This window comes from Pan troglodytes, chromosome 10 (assembly GCF_028858775.2).
Source record: "Pan troglodytes isolate AG18354 chromosome 10, NHGRI_mPanTro3-v2.0_pri, whole genome shotgun sequence".
NCBI lineage: Eukaryota > Metazoa > Chordata > Mammalia > Primates > Hominidae > Pan > Pan troglodytes.
Genome location: NC_072408.2, coordinates 84,834,523 through 84,857,026, shown reverse-complemented (window position 1 = coordinate 84,857,026; position 22,504 = coordinate 84,834,523). Strand labels below are relative to the sequence as shown.

At 35.7% G+C, this 22,504-nt stretch overlaps 1 protein-coding gene across 12 annotated transcripts in view; it reads right to left on the bottom strand.

The window, feature by feature from the left end:
- Positions 1–22,504, bottom strand: part of NAV3 (neuron navigator 3) — an 891,873-nt gene that overhangs the window by 132,742 nt on the left and 736,627 nt on the right. The gene's annotated exons all lie outside the window — the stretch shown is intronic.

Below are 22,504 nucleotides of genomic sequence, written 5' to 3'. Positions count from 1 at the left end.
AAGAAGAAATTACTAATAGAGGCAATTCAGCCAACAGTGGATTATGAATTCTAAGCAGCATAGTAAAAGGGTTTCAGCTATTGGGAAGAAATTAAAAACATGGTTTAAAAGTAGAGAATTTAGAAGGTTATAAGTTTGTAGGGTTATGGGTATCAGGGATAATCTTTTCTCCTAAAAAGTTGATATATGTCAAAACATACCTTTTCAATTAAGTATGTTCTATTGAAATGCTAATGGTGGGGGGGCTATATCACACAGTGATTTTGTTTAACAATAGACTAACAGAAATCATACACAGCGTGCTTAAAACCAAATACCAAAATATTCAACACTGACTACCTTCAAGGGAAAACTTCTGAGAAAAATCAATTTTTAATTGATCTGAAACAACAAGATTTTCTAAAAATATGTGCACAGGTATTTTCAAAACGGGTCATAAATTGACAAAATAACACAAAATAATTCATCAGCCAATATTTATATTTGAAAGTATAATGCATATGCCTGTGTATTAATATGTGCCCTTAAGCCATGTATTAGTCTGTTCTCATGCTGCTAATAAAGACATACCTGAGACTGGGTAATTTATAAAGGAAAGAAGTTTAATTGACTCACAGTTCCACATGGCTGGGGAGGCCTCACAATCACGGAAGAAAGCAAGGAGGAGCAAAGCCACATCTTACATGGTGGCACGCAAGAGGGCTTTTGTAGGGGAACTCCCCTTTATAAAACCATCAGATCTCATGAGACTTATTCACTAACACAAGAACAGCATGGGAAAGACCTGTCCCCATGATTCAATTATCTCCCACTGGGTCCCTCCCACGACAGGTGGGAATTATGGGAACTACAAGATGAGATTTGGGTGGGGAGACAGCTAAACCATATTAGCCAGGGAATGAGATCAATGAAAGAACATCCAGGAAAAGATCTACTTAAAAGTCTTGTTTTGGGAATGTTTAGCATTCATATTGAAAGTTTATCTTTGTGGTGTGGGTAGATTCAGAAATACACAGTGTGAGCTGCCCGGGGAAAGGGGCACTTGAGTATGGAAGGCTCAGCACTGAGGAGCCTTAACTCCAGGGAAGATAACCAAAGCCTTAGGCCCTTAACTTTGAAATGGGAGAAACTTCGTATCCACAGAGAAAGAACAGCATAACACCTCAGATGAGCCTCTCTCCCACTTCCAGATTTTCCCCTGCCTATTTACATGGGTAAATAGATCTAGGTCAGAATTTTAGGAGAAAAAGCAGCAAGAAAGAAAGTGAGAGGAAATGGTGACAGCCTTCAAGAGACTGCCAGCAAGATGGACAGCTGACTCAAGCTCGGAGGAGCATCCACAGCACAGCACACCTCCCCTACTCATCTCTTGACATTCACGTGCTGTAAAGGGTTGCAATCCGGGGCCCTCAAGCCATGCTGAGCACCCAGACCTTCATCTATACTCAGCCTTCACCGGGCTCTCCATGAGCTTTACGGTACTGAACTACCAGGTTCATTAGTTGTACCTACACGTGGAGAATCATAAAAGGCATAAGAGTGCCTGTTGACTCTGACCAACAGAGATTCTTTCAAGAAAAGAACATTCCTGGTAGTCAAAATAATCAACCTCTCTCTCTCTTAACGTATTATCACGCTATAGTTCATAAGATGCTAGAGGTGTTATAACAATAGACCTAACTGAATATTTAATATATACATTAAAGAAAGACTCAAAAGACTTATATAGCCTGATAGGCTTTTCTCCTAAAAAATTAATAAATCAAATTCTGACTTCTCTATTTCCCGTCTTATGCCTTTCCTGTTCATACCTGCTAGCTTGTCAAATGGATACGATCTCTAAAACACACCGGACTTCACTTATGATAACTAAATTGCCTGTGGTTGACAGGATTTTGAATTATCCTACTTGTTATTATCAAATGCATGTGCTCAGCTAAATAAAGTCATAAGACAAGCAAGTTTGAGGTAATTAGATGGTGCTGATTGTACCTGCAGTATGCAGTTCATTTTCATGATTAATTCTGCATGGAAGGCTACACATACTATTCTATTCCACAAAACAGAGCATCAAATAGGAGAAAAGAGTCCAGGGTACCTCGTGACTGCCAGTGTCAATTTGAACACTATTATCTCACCATGAGTAAATGGTCCAATATCTTAGAAAAACTCCAAAGCAGCAGCAGATCGAGAATTATGATCTATTTTAGACAGAAATTAAACTATAATGGGAAAAAGTAAAGTCTAAAAGTCATAATCAATACTGATACCCACTGTGTTAATGAGTTTCTGTCATTACAACAGCAATGGAATCAAAAGGGTAGGAAAAGTATCTCTGGAAATTGTGGTGATTAAGTCTTTAATCCAAAGAGAACATTTATGCAGGTGAAAATTTATTTTAAAAGTATATTTCAAGATAGAAAACTTTTAAAAGTTAATTTAAGGCTCACTCTGTATATCACATAGACAACTTAATGTTACAAAAGGGTTTTTAATGATCTTTGTAAAACGAGAGAATGCTTGACCTAGTCTTTCTGTTCTCTTGCTAAGGGGACATGATACTTTCATTTTCCACTTTCTACTGGCCCTTGGTACTTTTATACTTTGTGTCTCAATCAGACCACATGAGTACCTACTATGCAAGAGATAAAACTTCTAAGTTAGAAACAGTGTAAACTATACCCTGTCCCCAAATTATTTTTGTCTAAAATGCCAGGTTTAAGAATGTCTAGATGGCTATAATTTAAGATTTTATTGTCAACAGAATGGGTGGGGAAGAGGGTAACAGGTTCATAACATATTAAAATATAGACAAAATACATTTTTATGGTTAATATATTAACTCTCCATGCTTCAGTGGCCTCATTTACACAATGCAGGATACAATATCTTCGATTATGAACACAAGGCTTAACACATATCTGTCATATTATTATTTAAACACATACAAGTGACCTTCACTTTCTTTACTGTCCTACGTAGGCAAGAGAGTAACCATTATTTATCATGCATAGAATCGGTAGAAACTCCACTTAGAGGGTAGGCCTAATCATTTGTACAGTGTTCTCTTTGGAGATGGTTCTATTCCAGATATAAGACCAGGGCACTGGGGTATCCGCCATTCTCTAAATAAAAAAGCCTCCTGTTTATTGTCTTATTTGTAAAGAAGTGAGAGTTTTCAAAAATTAACTGATTTCTGATGTCTGCTAATAATTTTTTCTATGAAGAGAAGAAAAAGGATTGTGACTGACACTGTATAATATACTTATGGTGTGCTATCTTATGTAATCTTTATAATCGTCCTTTTAAAGTAGGTTTGGGATTGTGAAACAGATATCAAATACCAAATAAAAAATATCAAAAAATACAGCCTTTTTGCCGATAAAAATGTTATCAGTCATGAAAATAATGAACGCATCAATGGCAGGCTAATAAAACTTCAGAGATAAGAAATAATCATGCTTTGTTTTAAAGCACATTTCTTTCAAAATTTATGATTCTATTTTTTTCCAAGGCATTTCCAGCTAGCTAAGCTATAAATCTGAGTCTTTATATCTAAAAATCTCACACTGTCTTTTCATTTAAAAATAAAAAAAAGACATCTTTAGAATTCTTGTGCTAGCCCATCCTTGCGCAGGATGTAGGACTCAATGGCACATCAGTTCTTCATGCTGTGACAGTTCTAGCTACAAAAGGTGTGACACTTTCTAACACCAAGGCATACTCACAGCTGGGGTTTTCAGATAACAGTTTTATTTTGGAGTCAATTCTGAGTGCTGCTAGGACATAAGAGGATGTTATTTGTGTATAAGCCTTTTGATCTATTTAAGGAATCACCAAGTCAAGTGGTTAAAAACCAGCAACATTATTTGCTAGAAATATGATCAAAATTAATATTTGTCTTTATAATTTGATTTTTCTAAGTACTTCTCTCTTGCTAAAGTGGTTAAGTATTCAGATGATTTCACTATGCCACATTATCTTCTGGGTGTTTTGAAGGGAGGGGAAACCAAATCTCAGAGAGTCATCTTTCCATGGAGAATTGTCTCAATGCAGTTCTAGTTGTCTATTATTGTGCTGTGAGGTTATTGAGAGAGAAGCTATGGCTTTAAATCTAAAAGAGTGGAAAGAGTGAAATGCAACTCTCATACTTGTTACTTGACCTCATAGAAATTAGGTCTGACGTAGAGCGAAGAGAATGAGAATGTTATCGGTTGAATTGTGTACCTTCCAAAAATTTGGTTGTTGAAACCCTAACCCTAGAACCTCAGAATATGACCTTACTTGGAGATAGGGTCTTTACAGAGGTAATCAAGTTAAAGAGAGCTCACTGGAGTGGGACCTAATCTAACATGACGGATGTTCTTACTGAAAGGAGAAATTTGGACACAGACACACACAGGGGAGACAATGTGAAGACACAGAAAAGTCAGCTAACTACAAGACAAGGAGACAGGATCCCTCACTCGTGGCCCTCAAGAGAAAACAAGCCTACCAAAGCATGGATTTCTAATGTCTAGCCTCCAGAAGGGTGAGACAATATGTTTCTGTTTTTTGTTTTTGAGGCAGAGTTCTGCTCTTGTTGCCCAGGCTGGGAGTGCAAAGGCGTGATCTTGGCTCACTGCAACCTCCACCTCCCAGGTTCAAGCGATTCTCCTGCCTCAGCCCCCCAGGTAGCTGGGATTACAGGCTCCCACTGCCATGCCCAGATAATTTTTGTATTTTTAGTAGAGAAGGGGTTTCACCATGTTGGTCAGGCTGGTCTCGAACTCCTGACCTCAGGTGATCTACCCACCTCAGTCTCCCAAAGTGCTGGGATTATAGGCAAGAGCCACTGCGCCTGGACAATATGTTTCTGTTGCTTAAGCCACCCAATCTGTAGTACTTTGTTATAAAGTCCTAGCAAACTAGTACAGAGAATCAATGTTAAACTTAAGAGTCTAACAGTTAAGATTTGGATTTGTTTCACCACCATGGGAGTCAGCAAACTATGGCCATGGAAAAAATCCAAATTGTACACTGTTATTTAAGAATGTTTTTTACATTTCTAAATAGTTAGAAAAATTGGGGACAATTTGTTTTCTCTCATTGTGTAAACAGATACACAATATCTTGATTTTGCCTCTTGGCCCGTAAAGCCTAAAATATTTATTGTCTGGTCCTTTATGAAAAAAAATTGTAAACTCTGGCCCAGATAAGAATCAAGCTGAGTTGAAATCCAAGTTAATTTAGTTATTGAAATTTGGGTTAACTTTATTGAGCTTTCATATTTTTATTTGTACAACAGAGCTTTCTAAAAATTTTCATTATTTTACAGAATTAGTATCAAGGAGTAAAAACAAATGAAGAATATGAAAGAAACTTAAGAAGAAACTTAAGAAATATGGAAAGGTCCATACATATAATTGTATTTTTTCAGAAAATATTTATATAAATTACATATACAACAAATATTAGAAGTCTATCATTTCACTCAACACATTTTCTAAACTCAGAGATGAATTCTTTGATGTTTTAGACACAATCCAAGGATACTTTAAGCAGAATTTCTAAAGTAAATTACCATCAGATATCCTAGTATTATACTTTGCTATTTAAATATATTAATATCTTGGTCAAAATATTTTAAAATTACCACAAGCTAGAAAGCCTTGAATTTCTTAAGCAAGCAAAAACAGGTAGCAATATTTTGGATTATATGGCTTCTATAGACTTTCATACTCAATAAATTTTCCTCCATAATGATTTCAAATGTATTTTTTCTTTTGAGATAATACCCTAGCTACATGCTTTTCATATCTGTGTTTTTTTTAAAAAGCTCTCAAAAGAAAGCATGTCATTCATTCATTCATTTACATAAACGTTTATTGAGTACTAATAGTGAATCAGGTCCTGTGCTAGATGTGAAGAATATAAAGTCAGAAAAGACATGAAATAAATACTTTCGAAATAATATGGGAAACATTAAGATGCATATGATGGCAAAATATACATCACATGTATATTTTGTGATGAGAACTGCATTCGATTCTGGGAGTCCCTGTCTTTGGGTATGTCATAGGTTTCTGGAAAAGACAGACACAGAGTCCTCAATATAACATGGCGAATTATAAGATTGACACACAACTATCGCACAGAGAAAGAGCACTGAGTCTATGAGGTTTTGAGGAGAGTTCACAGAGAAGGCAACACCTGAAGTGAGTCTTGGAGGATAAATAAGAGATACGAAGGAAACCAGAATTGGTATTCCAGGTTGAGTATGGGATTTCAGGCATAAGCAACGCCACGGAATAGCAGGTTTTAGGATGGTGGTGGACATCAACAAATAGTTACACATTTTCATATTGTAAACTGTGGCACCAGGCAAACCAAGAGATAAGGTAAGCCTGTGTGCCAGACGCCAGGATGCTCAGATTGGGAAAACAAGAAGGGAGAGAGTAAAGAAAAAGTGCATTGGGAATTCCATAGAGTAAGCATGTTAAAGTAAAGACTTAGGCTGTGAAGATGCTTCTTTGGCTTCCGTGATTGTTTCAGGATGTCCTAACCTGTTCAATCCACTTGACTCTTGGGAACCTTGCAGAAGCTTCTTACTCTCCCACTGGATTTGAACCTTGAATTATATAGGACTGAGAGTGCATTGTTTTAATCAGAGGAGGGCCTCACATTTCATGTTAGTAGTCATGAAAATAATTAATAGATCAATGGCAGGTTAATAAAACTTTGGAGGTAGGCAATAATTATGCTTTGTCTTAAAGCACATTTCTTTCAAAATTGATGACTGTGGACTAGTTTTCCCCAAACCGTTTCAGGTAATTAAGCTATAAATCTAAGTCTTTATATCTAAAAATCTCATACTGTCTTTTCACTTAAAAATAAAATTTAAAAAACCCTTTAGAATTCCTGTGCTAGTCCATCTTTGCATTGGATGTAAGACTCTATAACCCCCAAATCCTATCTAGGAAAAATACCACAGCCAGGCCAGGAGATAAAGGTAACCAAATACTGTTCTATTCAGCCACATCCAAATTCATAGTAACTATGGACTTCTCAGTTATACAAACAATACATACTTTTTTTTTCTTAAGTTGGTTTTAGTATGATTTTCTGTCACAATCTAAAGAGAACTATTCTTGTAACTGTTAGTTTCATTCATTTTATAAATATAAAAATGAAGCTAGGACAGCTAACTTTCCAGACCCACACAACCAACCGATGGCTTAGATGGGATCATAAACCAGGAATCTAAACTCTAAATCCCCTTTTTATGATTAATTATGTTAAATTATTTCTCACAACACTATGTTTTCTTCATATCTGTACTGCTTACAACGATGTACGGACTTGCAGTCAGTAAGCACGTGTCAGATATACGGGGAAAGTAAAGGATCAGTGATAGTCCTGATCAGGTAGACTCACACCAGGTTGCCAGGATTACAGGATCCAAGGAGGGAAAAAAGTTCTTCTCAATATTTAATTAACCTGTGTTCAGCCCACAACTGTGCAGTGTGTCCCATCCAGATTACATTTCTTTTTTTCTTTTCACAGAGGAAACTCTCTAGTCTTTTGCTAAGATAGAAAAGAGACAGTTATCGACTATTTCAAGAGTTGGGTTGGACACCTGGAGGTCTGACCACTTCTTAAAAAGCTTCTGATCCAGTTCCTCCTGTTTTTACTTCATATTCATCCCTACATCTCAAATCAGAATTAGTAGAATACCGAATGCCAATTGGCATTGGAATACTAATTCTGTCTTGTGTCATGTCTTCATATCTTCATTTGTTTGTTTGTTTTGAGACAGAGTTTTGCTCTTGTCACCCAGGTTGGAGTATAGTGACACGATCTCTGCTCACTGCAACCTCCACCTCCCAGGCTTAAGTGATTCTCCTGCCCTAGCCTCCCGAGTAGGTAAGAATACAGGCACGAGCCACCACGCCTGGCTAATTTTTGTATTTTTAGTAGAGATGGAGGTTTCACCATCTTGGCCAGGCTGGTCTCGAACTCCTGAGCCTCAAGTGATCCACCTGCCTTGGTCTCCCAAAGTGCTGGGATTACAGGCCTGAGACACTGCGCCTGGCTACATCATGTCTTTTATTTATCCTCCAAGACTCACTTCAGGTGTTGTCTTTTCTGTAAACTCTCCTCAAAACTTCACAGGTTCAGTGACCCTCCTCTATGTCCTAGTTGTATGCCAATCCTATAATCTGCGATATTATTTTTGAAGACTCTGTGTCTGTATTTTCCAGAAGCCTATAAAATATCCAAGAATAGGCACTGTGTTCTACTATTTGATCCTAAAATTCCCAAGCCTTTTTGGGATTCCTGTAGTATAAAGTGCCTCCTTCTTGACTTTTCCTACAGTGTTCTCAGTGCTTTTGTGGGCCTGCTAAATCAGTTACAATTCTTCTTCAGTGTTGCCACTTTCATAGCTTTATTGCTTTTATTTCCTTTTGCATTCTGGACTTTACAGATTTCTACATTTAAGACATTTTTTCAATAATATATTTGTACAGTTTCAGAAGCAGCAAAGCTAGTATAATATTTGAGTATGAACATATCTCTGCTATAAAATCATCAACTTTACCAACATATTCCACAAATTTAGTATTAAATTGAAATTTATTTCTGAGGGCTCTGTTCTGTTCCATTGATCTATATCTCTGTTTTGGTACCAGTACCATGCTGTTTTGGTTACTGTAGCCTTGTAGTATAGTTTGAAGTCAGGTAGTGTGATGCCTCCAGCTTTGTTCTTTTGGGTTAGGATTGACTTGGTGATGCGGGCTCTTTTTTGGTTCCATATGAACTTTAAAGTAGTTTTTTCCAATTCTGTGAAGAAAGTCATTGGTAGCTTGATGGGGATGGCATTGAATCTGTAAATTACCTTCGGCAGTATGGCCATTTTCACGATATTGATTCTTCCTACTCATGAGCATGGAATGTTCTTCCATTTGTTTGTATCCTCTTTTATTTCCTTGAGCAGTGGTTTGTAGTTCTCCTTGAAGAGGTCCTTCACATCCCTTGTAAGTTGGATTCCTAGGTATTTTATTCTCTTTGAAGCAATTGTGAATGGGAGTTCACTCATGATTTGGCTCTCTGTTTGTCTGTTGCTGGTGTATAAGAATGCTTGTGATTCTTGTACATTGATTTTGTATCCTGAGACTTTGCTGAATTTGCTTATCAGCTTAAGGAGATTTTGGGCTGAGACAATGGGGTTTTCTAGATATACAATCATGTCGTCTGCAAACAGGGACAGTTTGACTTCTTATTTTCCTAATTGAATACCCTTTATTTCCTTCTCCTGCCTAATTGCCCTGGCCAGAACTTCCAACACTATGTTGAATAGGAGTGGTGAGAGAGGGCATCCCTGTCTTGTGCCAGTTTTCAAAGGGAATGCTTCCAGTTTTTGCCCATTCAGTATGATATTGGCCGTGGGTTTGTCATAGATAGCTCTTATTATTTTGAAATACGTCCCATCAATACCTAATTTATTGAGAGTTTTTAGCATGAAGCGTTGTTGAATTTTGTCAAAGGCTTTTTCTGCATCTATTGAGATAATCATGTGGTTTTTGTCTTTGGCTCTGTTTATATCCTGGATTACATTTATTGATTTGCGTATATTGAAACAGCCTTGCATCCCAGGGATGAAGCCCACTTGATCATGGTGGATAAGCTTTTTGATGTGCTGCTGGATTCGTTTTGCCAGTATTTTATTGAGGATTTTTGCATCAATGTTCATCAAGGATATTGGTCTAAAATTCTCTTTTTTTGTTGTGTCTCTGCCTGGCTTTGGTATCAGAATGATGCTGGCCTCATAAAATGAGTTAGGGAGGATTCCCTCTTTTTCTATTGATTGGAATAGTTTCAGAAGGAATGGTACCAGTTCCTCCTTGTACCTCTGGTAGAATTCGGCTGTGAATCCATCTGGTCCTGGACTCTTTTTGGTTGGTAAGCTATTGATTATTGCCACAATTTCAGCTCTTGTTATTGGTCTATTCAGAGATTCAACTTCTTCCTGGTTTAGTCTTGGGAGAGTGTATGTGTCCAGGAATTTAACCATTTCTTCTAGATTTTCTAGTTTATTTGCTTAGAGGTGTTTGTAGTATTCTCTGATGGTAGTTTGTATTTCTGTGGGATCGGTGGTGATATTCCCTTTATCATTTTTTATTGCGTCTATTTGATTCTTCTCTCTCTTTTTCTTTATTAGTCTTGCTAGCGGTCTATCAATTTTGTTGACCCTTTCAAAAAACCAGCTCCTGGATTCATTAATTTTTTGAAGGGTTTTTTGTGTCTCTATTTCCTTCAGTTCTGCTCTGATTTTAGTTATTTCTTGCCTTCTGCTAGCTTTTGAATGTGTTTGCTCTTGCTTCTCTAGTTCTTTTAATTGTGATGTTAGGGTGTCAATTTTGGATCTTTCCTGCTTTCTCTTGTGGGCATTTAGTGCTATAAATTTCCCTCTACACACTGCTTTGAATGTGTCCCAGAGATTCTGGTATGTTGTGTCTTTGTTCTCGTTGGTTTCAAAGAACATCTTTATTTCTGCCTTCATTTCATTATGTACCCAGTAGTCATTCAGGAGCAGGTTGTTCAGTTTCCATGTAGTTGAGCAGTTTTGAGTGAGATTCTTAATGCTGAGTTCTAGTTTGATTGAACTGTGGTCTGAGAGATAGTTTGTTATAATTTCTGTTCTTTTACATTTGCTGAGGGCCGCATATCTACAACTATCTGATCTTTGACAAACCTGAGAAAAACAAGCAATGGGGAAAGGATTCCCTATTTAATAAATGGTGCTGGGAAAACTGGCTAGCCATATGTAGAAAGCTGAAACTTGATCCCTTCCTTACACCTTATACAAAAATCAATTCAAGATGGATTAAAGACTTCATGTCTAAAACACCAAAAGCAATGGCAACAAAAGACAAGATTGACAAATGGGATCTAATTAAACTAAAGAGCTTCTGCATGGCAAAAGAAACTACCATCAGAGTGAACAGGCAACCTACAAAATGGGAGAAAATTTTTGCAACCTACTCATCTGACAAAGGGCTAATATCCAGAATCTACAATGAACTCAAACAAATTTACAAGAAAAAAACAAACAACCCCATCAAAAAGTGGGCAAAGGACATGAACAGACACTTCTCAAAAGAAGACATTTATGCAGCCAAAAAACACAGGAAAAAATGCTCATCATCACTGGCCATCAGAGAAATGCAAATCAAAACCACAATGAGATACCATCTCACACCAGTTAGAATGGCAATCATTAAAAAGTCAGGAAACAACAGGTGCTGGAGAGGATGTGGAGAAACAGGAACACTTTTACACTGTTGGTGGGACTGTAAACTAGTTCAACCATTGTGGAAGTCAGTGTGGCGATTCCTCAGGGATCTAGAACTGGAAATACCATTTGACCCAGCTATCCCATTACTGGGTATATACCCAAAGGACTATAAATCATGCTGCTATAAAGACACATGCACACGTATGTTTATTGCGGCATTATTCACAATTGCAAAGACTTGGAACCAACCCAAATGTCCAACAATGATAGACTGGATTAAGAAAATGTGGCACATATACACCATGGAATACTATGCAGCCATAAAAAATGATGAGTTCATGTCCTTTGTAGGGACATGGATGAAATTGGAAATCATCATTCTCAGTAAACTATCGCAAGAACAAAAAACCAAACACTGCATATTCTCACTCATAGGTGGGAATTGAACAATGAGATCACATGGACACAGGAAGGGGAATATCACACTCTGGGGACTGTGGTGGGGTGGGGGGAGGGGGGAGGGATAGCATCGGGAGATATACCTAATGCTAGATGACGAGTTAGTGGGTGCAGCGCACCAGCATGGCACATGTATACATATGTAACTAACCTGCACAATGTGCACATGTACCCTAAAACTTAAAGTATAATAAAAAAAAAGAAATTTAAACAGCATATCTCTTAGTTTTCACTATGATTAACCTGTTCTAGTCACTAGCTTGTGATCAAGAGTGAAGCTGGAAACAATTTCAAAATAATTAAAATATTATTGATGTCATCATTTTTATGCACTTAAAAAAAAAAAAACTTCACCTGAGTATAAATCCCAGCATCTGGCATTTACTACTGGTGTAACCTTGAGATAGTTTTTCAGTCTCTTGTGCATTGCATGCCTCATTTGCAAAAAGGCATTGATTATAGTATCAAACCTAGAAGGTTGTTATGGGAATTAAATTAATTCGCACATGTGAAGTACTCAGCAATATATGTGGCACCAACCAAACATTCAAGAAGGGAACTATTATTATAAATAATTTTATTTTTACCTAGCAAATATTTGAACAGTCAGGTAGATGTGGCTAGTCCAACGTGTCTGACGTTAGAGTAAAATATACTCTTAGAGAAACAAATGATAGAGTTTTGTTCTGTAAAAAGTAAGGAACTCCTGGATATTTAATTAAGCTTCATAAAGAAGCACAGTTTCAGTAAAAAGGTTTTATCATCTATCTTGTCAGCAGGAAAACCTAACTGACAAAATATTTCAAAATTGCAACAAACTATAATTCCTGATAGTTTACAAATACATACTTGAAATTAAAAATCTAAAAATTGTAAATTTTTATCTCATCAAACGAGTATAGAAAAATACCAAATGTGTATGTATATATATACATACACATATACCCACACTAACATGCACACACAGATATGTGAGGCATCTCCTTCTAGTAAGTTCAAAATTTGATCTTTTTAGAAAATAAATTCATGAATATAGTCATACAACCAGATCAGATAGGATTCTGCTAATTGTTCTGCATATAAATCAGAAATGTGATGAATGCCTTAAATTTAGTGGTTTATTGCACTTGCTCTTTAGATATGTAATTTATTCCACATAACAGAAGGACATGCAATCATTAAAAATCATATTCAAAAATAATATCTAATATTACACAGTATTATTTATTATATAAATACAGTGAAGAAAGCAGGGTACTATACTACATATATGATGTAACCAAACTATGTAAATAGAAAAGGTAAAGAAGCCTAGGAGGAAATATCTTAATGCAATATTCTTGGTTGTCTTTGGGATGAGAGGATTATAGATTCTTTTTAGATTCTTCTTCACACTTTTGTATACTCTGTGAATTTTCATTAATAAACCTAGAAAAGTTTTGTAATAAAAAGCGATTTAGTTTAGAAAATAATTTTATAATGAAAACACTGTCATTTACAACTTATCCTAAAAAAACATATGGGAGCTCTGGTAAGGCTTTAAAAAAAACCAAGCTTATTGCAAATAACTCTAACTATTTAAAATGCAAATTAAGTCAAGCAAGAAAAAAATATAAATGGAACCCATATGCCTCTAATAAATAAGTCCATGCCACCCACTCTATGCAGCCGGAGTGAGGAAGATGCAGAATTTATCAGCTGCCAGCCAAATGCCTTCAATTTAATGATCCCAAGTTGAAAATCTGAACCCATTAGTTAGCCTATTAAAAAAAAAAAAAGAATTCATGCCTAGTTCTTGAAGGCAAAATAACGAAGTGTTTCATGTATAGATATAACTTCTTAAATAAAATTAACCATTTAATTAGCTAGGATATCTCTCATCATGAAAAGTAACATCATGTAATACAAAAGGACCAAAATTCCTTTTTCCCTCATATAAGTGCTCTTTTAGTATTTTTCATTTTATGAGCCAAACACATTTCTCCCTCTTCCATTTTTCTATTTCCTGAGCCTGTTAGAAATAGATATTTCAGTAATAATTAGATTTCAAGATAATGACAGATTTATATATATTACATAGATTATATATAAAATATATGTATTAGAAATTATATATGTAATTATATATAATTATATATTATATATAATATATATAAAAGAACAAAACACTGCTAAATTGCTTTATTGATATCAGCAAGCTAACTAGCTTTTTAGACGCTCTCACACATGTGAAATGACTGTTCTGTCACCTGTGTTTTAAGATCTATTGACAATCTGCAATAGAAATAGATACCATTATACATTGAATTAATTTACCAACTTTTTTGAAGCTAAATTAAAAAAAACTATTTATAGTATAGATATGTTTAGGTCAAAATGGAAAAATTAAATAATTTATGAAGTCAAAATATTTCATCCAGGCATGATAAAAACCTTTATCTAAATTAATAATTTTATGAATAATACTTAAAACATAAGATCTAAATTCAAATTCTGCAATTATTATTTATCAGGAAAGTATCTATGGGTAAGCTACTTGATGTAAGAATTATTTGCCTCAATGGTAGTAATAAAACCTACTTTATAGGGCTATTGTAAAGATAAAGTAAAATAATGTATTTAAGTAATATGGTATGTTAGCTACATACACTAGGTCCTCAATACTTATGTCTATTATGGCTATTGTTATTATAACAAATTTGACTACTCTTCCTCCTCTTTGTTCTCCTCCTTTTCCTCCTCATTCCTCCTCTTCTTCCTCCTCTTTTCTCCTCCTTTCCTCCTTTTCTTCTTCCTCTTTTCTTCTTCTCAGTATGTTTACCATCCTCATAAGATTCATTAGTAAATTCTATTATAAGCAGATAAGATAAAAATTATACATCAATAAGAGTCCTGGGAACCATCTCTTGTATTGGGAGAATCATTCTATAATGGTAAAGTTAAAAATTGATCAAGTTTAATGTCAAGGTGAGTCTTATGAAAAAATAGCATTTAGAGCTACAATCTACAACTTGGGCCAGTTGTAGTGTTGAAGCATCTTTTGAATTTCAATGGCAATTGAGGTTTAACAATCCCTATTCTAATGCTCTTCTAATATAAGACTCTTGAATAAAAAGCCCAGGATTGAGCACAGTGATTGGCAGAGAGTAGGTTCTCAACATGTGGATGTGGTATGAATTAATTTCCTAAGGGGCATTATAAAAAAGTACTGGAAGCCTCTGAGGTTATTCACAATGGGCACAGTTAATTTTAAGATTTGAAGAGAAGTCCAGAACCTGTTCATATTCTTGCAATCATGAGCAGAATGGCAAAGGGAACTTGAGAGGGCATCAATAACAGTTTTTCCACGTCCCTATTATTTTGCATTGGTCTCTCCCTACTTAGAGTAAAGAAATGTGGGCAGAAAAGGCAGGCCATCTGATTATAAAATGAAGTAATCATATTTACTTTGTCTCTTTCCATCTCAGCCTGTTAATCTTTATTGTGTTTGCTTTTAATTACTATGGAGAGCCAGTAAGCTAATGAAGGAAATAGTTAAGACATGGGAGTATACTAATTCTGTGATTGTACTGGAACAAATCAACATGGATAAAATGAATGATTAGTTTACACACACTAGTGACAAGCATCATGAACCTGATCCCAGAGATATTTGCTTGGTGGCTTAGGAAAAATCTCTGTTGCCTTTCCTTTTCCTAGTTGGAAAAGGCTTGGAAATCATAAAGGTCTCCCACCCTTATAACTGATGCCCCCATGATTTCATGAGAACTGGCATGATGCCCTTTGTCATGGCAATGTAATTTTCTGCACATTGCTAACAATTGCAGACTTAGATATTTAGTGTTAACTATGTATTTAGATTTGAACTTAGGCCTGCTTCAATATACGATGAGTTACAATGGCAACCTCAGAGTCATATAAAATCATGACAATCTTTAATGCCTTTTGGAAACTGTGATTTCAGCATCTGGATTATAGTTTCACAAATCAAAACAATCCATCAGGTAGTACAATACAAAAATAATTTCTATGATGTATTATGCTTTTATACTTTCAATAAAAGCATGATTATACATGAAAATAGTATAAATGTGAAGTTATATTGATTAGTTTATAATTAAAATTAGCAATCACTATATTTAGGAATATAGTTTAGATAACAATGTGACAGACAACCCAAAATATAGCTCGAAAGGTATCTTTGTTACCACAAGTTGTAGAATTTTGTTCATATTCAATATAATATATGGTATCTGGAGCTTTGCCTTTCTCTCCTTTGAGATTCATTTTGCCATCATATTGACTGAATAGCTACCTGGATGAATCATCTACGTAACCTAATTTTGACTTCTATTATCATTCTACTTCAGTAACCCAGGTTATAGCTTGCAATTTGTTCAACCAGTCAGTAAATCTCTACCTCTCAAATGTGAAATTTATTATTATTTTATTTTATTTTGTGGTAAAAACCTCCTAATCAACCTCTTTGATCCCCTTCCTTTCATTAAACATGCTCAGGGACTTCAAGGTAATGTTTTCAGAAGCCTTTATCAAGGTGCCAGCAGATTTGTGTCTCAAGAGGGCCTGATTGCTGGTTCATAGGCAGCTGACTTTTTGATGTAACCTCATATGGCAGAAGAGGCTAAGGGGCACTTGCTAGTGATTTCTTTTCTAAGGATACTAATAGCATTCATGAGAGCTCCACTCTTGTGATCCAATCACTTCCCAAAGACCTTACCTCCAAATATCATCACAAGGGGGACTAGGTTTTAACATATGAATTGTGGAAAGGAGATAAATGTTAAATCTACAGCAGTTCTAGTAATCTTTTCCCAGATTCTTCTATCTTCCTTAAGACTTATCACCTTATTTTGTCTAGGAATTCACTCTCTGTACCAGATCAAATTCCTTTCTCCCCAAAACAAAACAGAGCAAATCAGCAATAATCTTCATCCTGTCCCTTTTGTTGACTTCTATCTGATCTTTCTCCTTACCTTCCCTGCAACTTTCCTGAAGATCTCCCTTTATTGTTTCAACCTCCTAACTTCTTCACCTTTTCATAACCTAGCATGCTCCTTCAGTATTTCATTGAAACTAACTTTGATAAAGCCACTGATAAGAAACTAGTTGCCAGTTGTCAAACATCACCTATCCATGGAATTGGATAGTATTGCATATTTCCTCTTCTCTCCATTTCAAAAAATATCAGCTAACCCTGGTTGTCCTTTGATCTTTGTGTTAAAGCTGATTTCTCTGTCTCTCCAATGGTTGTTCTTCCTTTATTCACTCTTTCAATGCTAAGAATTCATTCTCAGGGCTTGTTTTCTTACTGTACATCTGAGATACAAATGTTCCTAGCTTGCACAGTGCAGAGTCACAGAGTGGTTTAAACAAAATTTAATTCATTACTGTCATAATCGGCCTCAGGCAGGCAGGAGGCCAGCTCCACTGAGTGATGCTATGGCTGGGAAGCTGACTTTAGATTTGTGCTGTCTTGCATTAAAATCTCCAAAAAGAGCTCATACAGTTTTGCCACAGTTACCTCACCTGCTGGGCAGGCTTCTCATGACTGGTGGAATTTTCACTCTGCACAGGTGGTATCATCACCAGCTCTATCTCGGTGAGAAACTTCAAGGAACTAGGACAGTTACAGGACCATGAGTGCAATCTTCACTCTCTCCTGCTTTATATAACTATGTCTGTGAATTTCTAGATTTTTCTCCCACTGAAGAAAGTTTTTTGTCTTCAACTGTATCTATTGATCTTACGTATCTGTTAGGAGAGTTCTAATACTTACAAATTGGGAAACTTCTCATAAGAGTCCAGACTCTTGGCTTCACTTGAAAAACAAAATCAAATGGTTTGGCAATCCCTGGCTCTCTTTTCCACATTTATGCATTTCCAAAGGCAGCAATTTACAATATAAATATGCATATGTACAATCTAGAGCTTGTATACGAGCTAATTTTGTATACACTCGTATATACGATCTAGATTATATATATGATTATTATACATACTAATACTTTAATCCAGCACATATATAGTGACTGACCTTATATCCCCAAGGACATATCCACCTGGGAGTTACACAGGGTTATGAATTGAATTATGTCTCCACCCCCTAATTTATATGAATTTTTAACCTGCAATGTGACTGTATTTGGAAACAGGACTTTTACAGAGGTAATTCAGGTTAAATTAATACATAAGGGTGGAATCCTAATCTAATAGCACTGGTGCCCTTATAAGAAGAGAGAGGGACACCAAAGACCTCTCTCTATATAGACAGACAGGCAGAGAGACAGACAGACAGACAGACAGACAGACAGACAGACAGACAGACAGACACAGATAGATAGATCTCTCCAGGAGCACAGAGGAAAGGCCATGTGAGAATACAGCATGAAACCCACTCTCTGGAAGTCAGGAAGAGTTCTCATCAAAAAACAAATTTGCTGACACCTTGATCATAAACTTCTAGCCTCCAGAACTGTGAAAAACTAAATGTCTATTGTTTAAGCCACTCAGTCTGTGGTATTTAGTTATGACAGCCAAGGATTATCATACACATAGACAAAACCCAAGTTCCTCTAGAAATAGATGGTGTCCCCAGTCCCCTTCCCCACTGCCATTCTTTAGGTAGGTGCTCATCTAATTTATTTTAGTCACTTTCTAAGCACTCTACCTGTCTTTATCTCATCCCTCTTCAATGTTCTTACATTGCTATGAGAGTTCCTTTTAAAATACAATGATTATAGCATGTGCTTTTGCCTTGAAATGAAATAAAACTAATTAAACTTAGTAAAATAGCTCCTTATCACCTATAGGTCCAAACACCCTAGTATGGCCCCCGGGTCCTTTGTCTCTCGTCTCGTTGTCCACATTCCCAGTGCACTTCAGAATCCCATTACTGGTTCCTCACACCAAACTCTTCTATGCCTTTATGCTCTCACTCCCCACATTCCTTCTGATTTCTCCCAGGCTGGATGTCAAAAAGTTGTATGCTTTCTTTAAGACCCTGCTTAAATGCTACTGTATTTTGAAGTCTTTCCTTTATACTCCCAGGTAGGAGTAACTGTTTCTCTTTGGTGCTTCTAAGGCACATTGTATAGACATCTATTAAGAGGGGCCTTTGTTTACATTACTCCCTCTTACCATTAAACTGAGGAACTTTCACCCATACTGTTTTGTTTTATTTTTACCCAAGGTGCTATTATGATGACAGGCACTTAGGAAGTAATCATATATTTGTTTATAAAATATTTGTGATTGTTAGCATAGAAGCTAGAGTAAGAACAATAATAGGAGTTAATAAAGGTCAAAACCACAATCATCCTGCAGTCCCCAAAAATGTACCCTTTAAACATAGCCCAACACAATGTATAAAACCCACATATTTAACTGCCTGCTATAAATGTATCTGTGAAGTTGCTGGAGAGTCTCCAACATATCTGCAAGGATTATACCCATTCTGCAATCTTTTTTTTAGTCAAGTAAATACAGAAATGGGGTTGGTGTTGGATTGATATGGAAAGTAAATGAACTGCAATATCTTTAAGCAATAAAATATTTAAAATATACTACAGATGGCTGCTGAAAGTCCTCATTTTTCCTTTGGGGCCTTTTTAATGTGCTGGTAAGAGGAATTCAGTTGTTCTCTAATATCCATCACATTTTAACCAGAAGTTGATCAAAGGGAAACTATAGCCTTCACTATAACAATACAAACAATTCAAGTCCATTGCTATCCTAGCTAGCTGGCTGGCTGCCATTGTGCTATGACTCTGCTTTTGCACTTACACAGCTTTTAGAAAGAATAACTAAGAAAAATAATGCTGTGGATTTTTTTTTCTTTTGACTTTTAAGCTTCCTTGTCAGTGAATTATTGCAAGCCTTATCATTTACCCATTTACTATAATGAATCAATCACTAATATGTTTCATATTATTTAAAAGACCTTTGGCAAAAGTAGTTGGGAACCACAAAATAGGAAGTAAAAGACCTGAATCCTTGTACTATTAGCTGCATGATTCTGGGTAAATAAATATTTCTGAGTTTCTGCTATTATATTGGAGAAGTGAAGGCATTCAACTAAATCAACATTTCTTAAAATGCTACAGGAACAAGTTAATTATTATCATAAGAGAAAAAAGGGAGGGAATCAGTGATAAAAAAAGCTCATGGAGCACTGAATTAAATACAATTAAGCAGATGTTACTTTGAACTTTAAGACTTCTCTGTACCTTTGATATGTTAATATCCATCATTACTCTCTAAGAACAGATATGATATTCAGTTTTTTCAAATGTACACAACCCCAGAAAACTATTTTTGACTTACAATGTCTACTATTGTCTCATGATACAAGAAACACTGGAAAAGTCCAAACTGTATGACATCTGAAAGGTCTTTAAAAAAATGGTATAAAAATTTTTTGATATGTACAATTGTTTTCTTTTTAAACTCACATTTCTATATGTTATAAGCTGATATGGTTATTTCCACAATTTATCTGATATATTTATTGAGTTCCTACAGTATGCTAGCTACTGGTGATAAAAAGATGGATAGAATATTATTCTACATTTAACTGTTTCATGTTCTATGAGTGAAATAGACATGTAAACATGTAATTACTTATGTGACTGCATAACAGAAAAATCAACAGCATGCTGCAGGAGCAGAGAGAAGATATGCTTTGAAAATAATCTGAAAAATTGCTATGAAAGACTTTTTGGCCTTTAAAATGTGATTTGCTATGTTGTATGGACATAGTTTTTAGCAGAATAAAATTTCCCCAGTTGACATTTTCTGCAATTGTCTTCTAATTCCTACTATGTCAAATTTAAGGTGCCAGGATTAAAAGGTTAAGATAAATAGACAGGAAACATGTTTTTACATGATCTCAATTACAGTAATTTTTTTTTTAGTAAACATGAACAAAAAAGTAGTATCTTGTATCTGTTCTTGACTATCCTACTTGAAATGGATAACAGAATTTAGAAAAATTTTTGAAACAATTTTTCATAGAAGGAAGTATTTTAAATTAACTGAAAGAGTCATACAACTACAACATTTAAGACCATGTATTTTAAAATGATATACATCCCGAGTCACTTCCTGAATATAAGATTTTAAAAGACCTTCAGACTTATCTGTATTTTTTTTAAAAACCTTCTATCTCTGCTAATAGGAGGATTTATACTATGACCTTATTGCAATTTAATTTATACAAGCAGCTCAAGTTAAAATTATTCTTTTAAAAACGACTTATATAATTCTCAAAAACTGCATCTACCAAGCTGAACCAATTTATTTCAGGTATAACAAGTCATTATTTGATCTAATTTAAAAATTAGTGCCATCAGTGTATTCTAACATATCAATATTCTCATTATCTTGACAGAACACAGCTAATAGGGTAAATAAGAACTATGAAATGTCATTTTTAATGTTTAAATATTTATGCTAGGCATACATGTGTTTATAGGCCTGGCATCCATTTGTTCAACTTAATATAGTGATGCTTGAACTTAAGAATCACCTTGAGGGCTAGTTAAAGCTCAGATTACCAGGCCTTACCTTGAGATATTCTAATTCAGTAAGTCTTGGATGAAGCTGAGAATGTGTCTTTCTATGAAGTTTCAATGGCTGCTGCTGCTGCTGCTGGTCCAGGTACCACACTTTAAGAGGCACTGTTTTCACAGGTCCCAATTTATTAGACACCTATCTAGGTCTTTATGTTGTTCTGAGTTCCTCTGCCAGAGCCCAATCTGGGGCCCTGATGGAGCAAGGAGAGTTGATTATCCCACTGTCCCCAAACCAGAGTCACCTTGTGTTCATTTCTTGGTTCTGCCATCACAACATCCTTTACCAAAAACTAGCAGATATTCCCTCCCATGACGTTTTCTACTTTCAGCTAACAATAATAGAATAATAGGTCATTAGTTTCAAAATGTGGCCCACACTTTGGAATTCTTTCCCTCTTATCACTGTCTCCTATTTTTCACATAACTCATTTTTCTCTTTCATAACATCCTTGTAGTACCTTAGTTCTTTCCGGAACTCATTTACCACTCTATTTAATTAGATGCGATTGCCAGCCTATGTGACTATATTGCCTAATTAATAAATAGCCTATATTCATTAATTTGTTCATTCACTCCACAAACATTTGTTGAAACTCAACACGTAAAGAATATGACAAAAATTCTGCACTCATGGACTTACACTACAGGTGGGGAGATGCTTCACACACACACACGTGCTTCACACCTACACCCACACCCACACCCACACACACGAGTATATAGGCTAGGAGAGTAGGATACAGACAGGGTGGGAGCTGAGACTGTTCTAACCACTATGAGTCAGGATATCAACAGCCTGTGGGTAAGGAGAAACTGAAGACTAACATTAGAATTCCCTGGGTATCTAGCCTTTGGAGTTGACTGTACGAAAATGCACAATGAATTGTATACAGTTCCTATTTCAGAATGTGAGTACACTGCACCTTAACCTTTTGTCTTTTTCATAAATGCTGAATTAAACAACTACTCTAGGTATTTAGATACAATAATTCTGAAAATATGCAATCCCTTCCTGCTCAACAAAGTCAAAATTCTGAGTGAAGAGGGAGCAAAATCAGGCCAGAAATGTATATTACAACATTATCTTACCAAAGCAATGTTCTTAAACAGTGATGATTCTGATAAATCAGCAGAGCAATTTCCAGCAAAATAATTAGTTCATCACACACACACA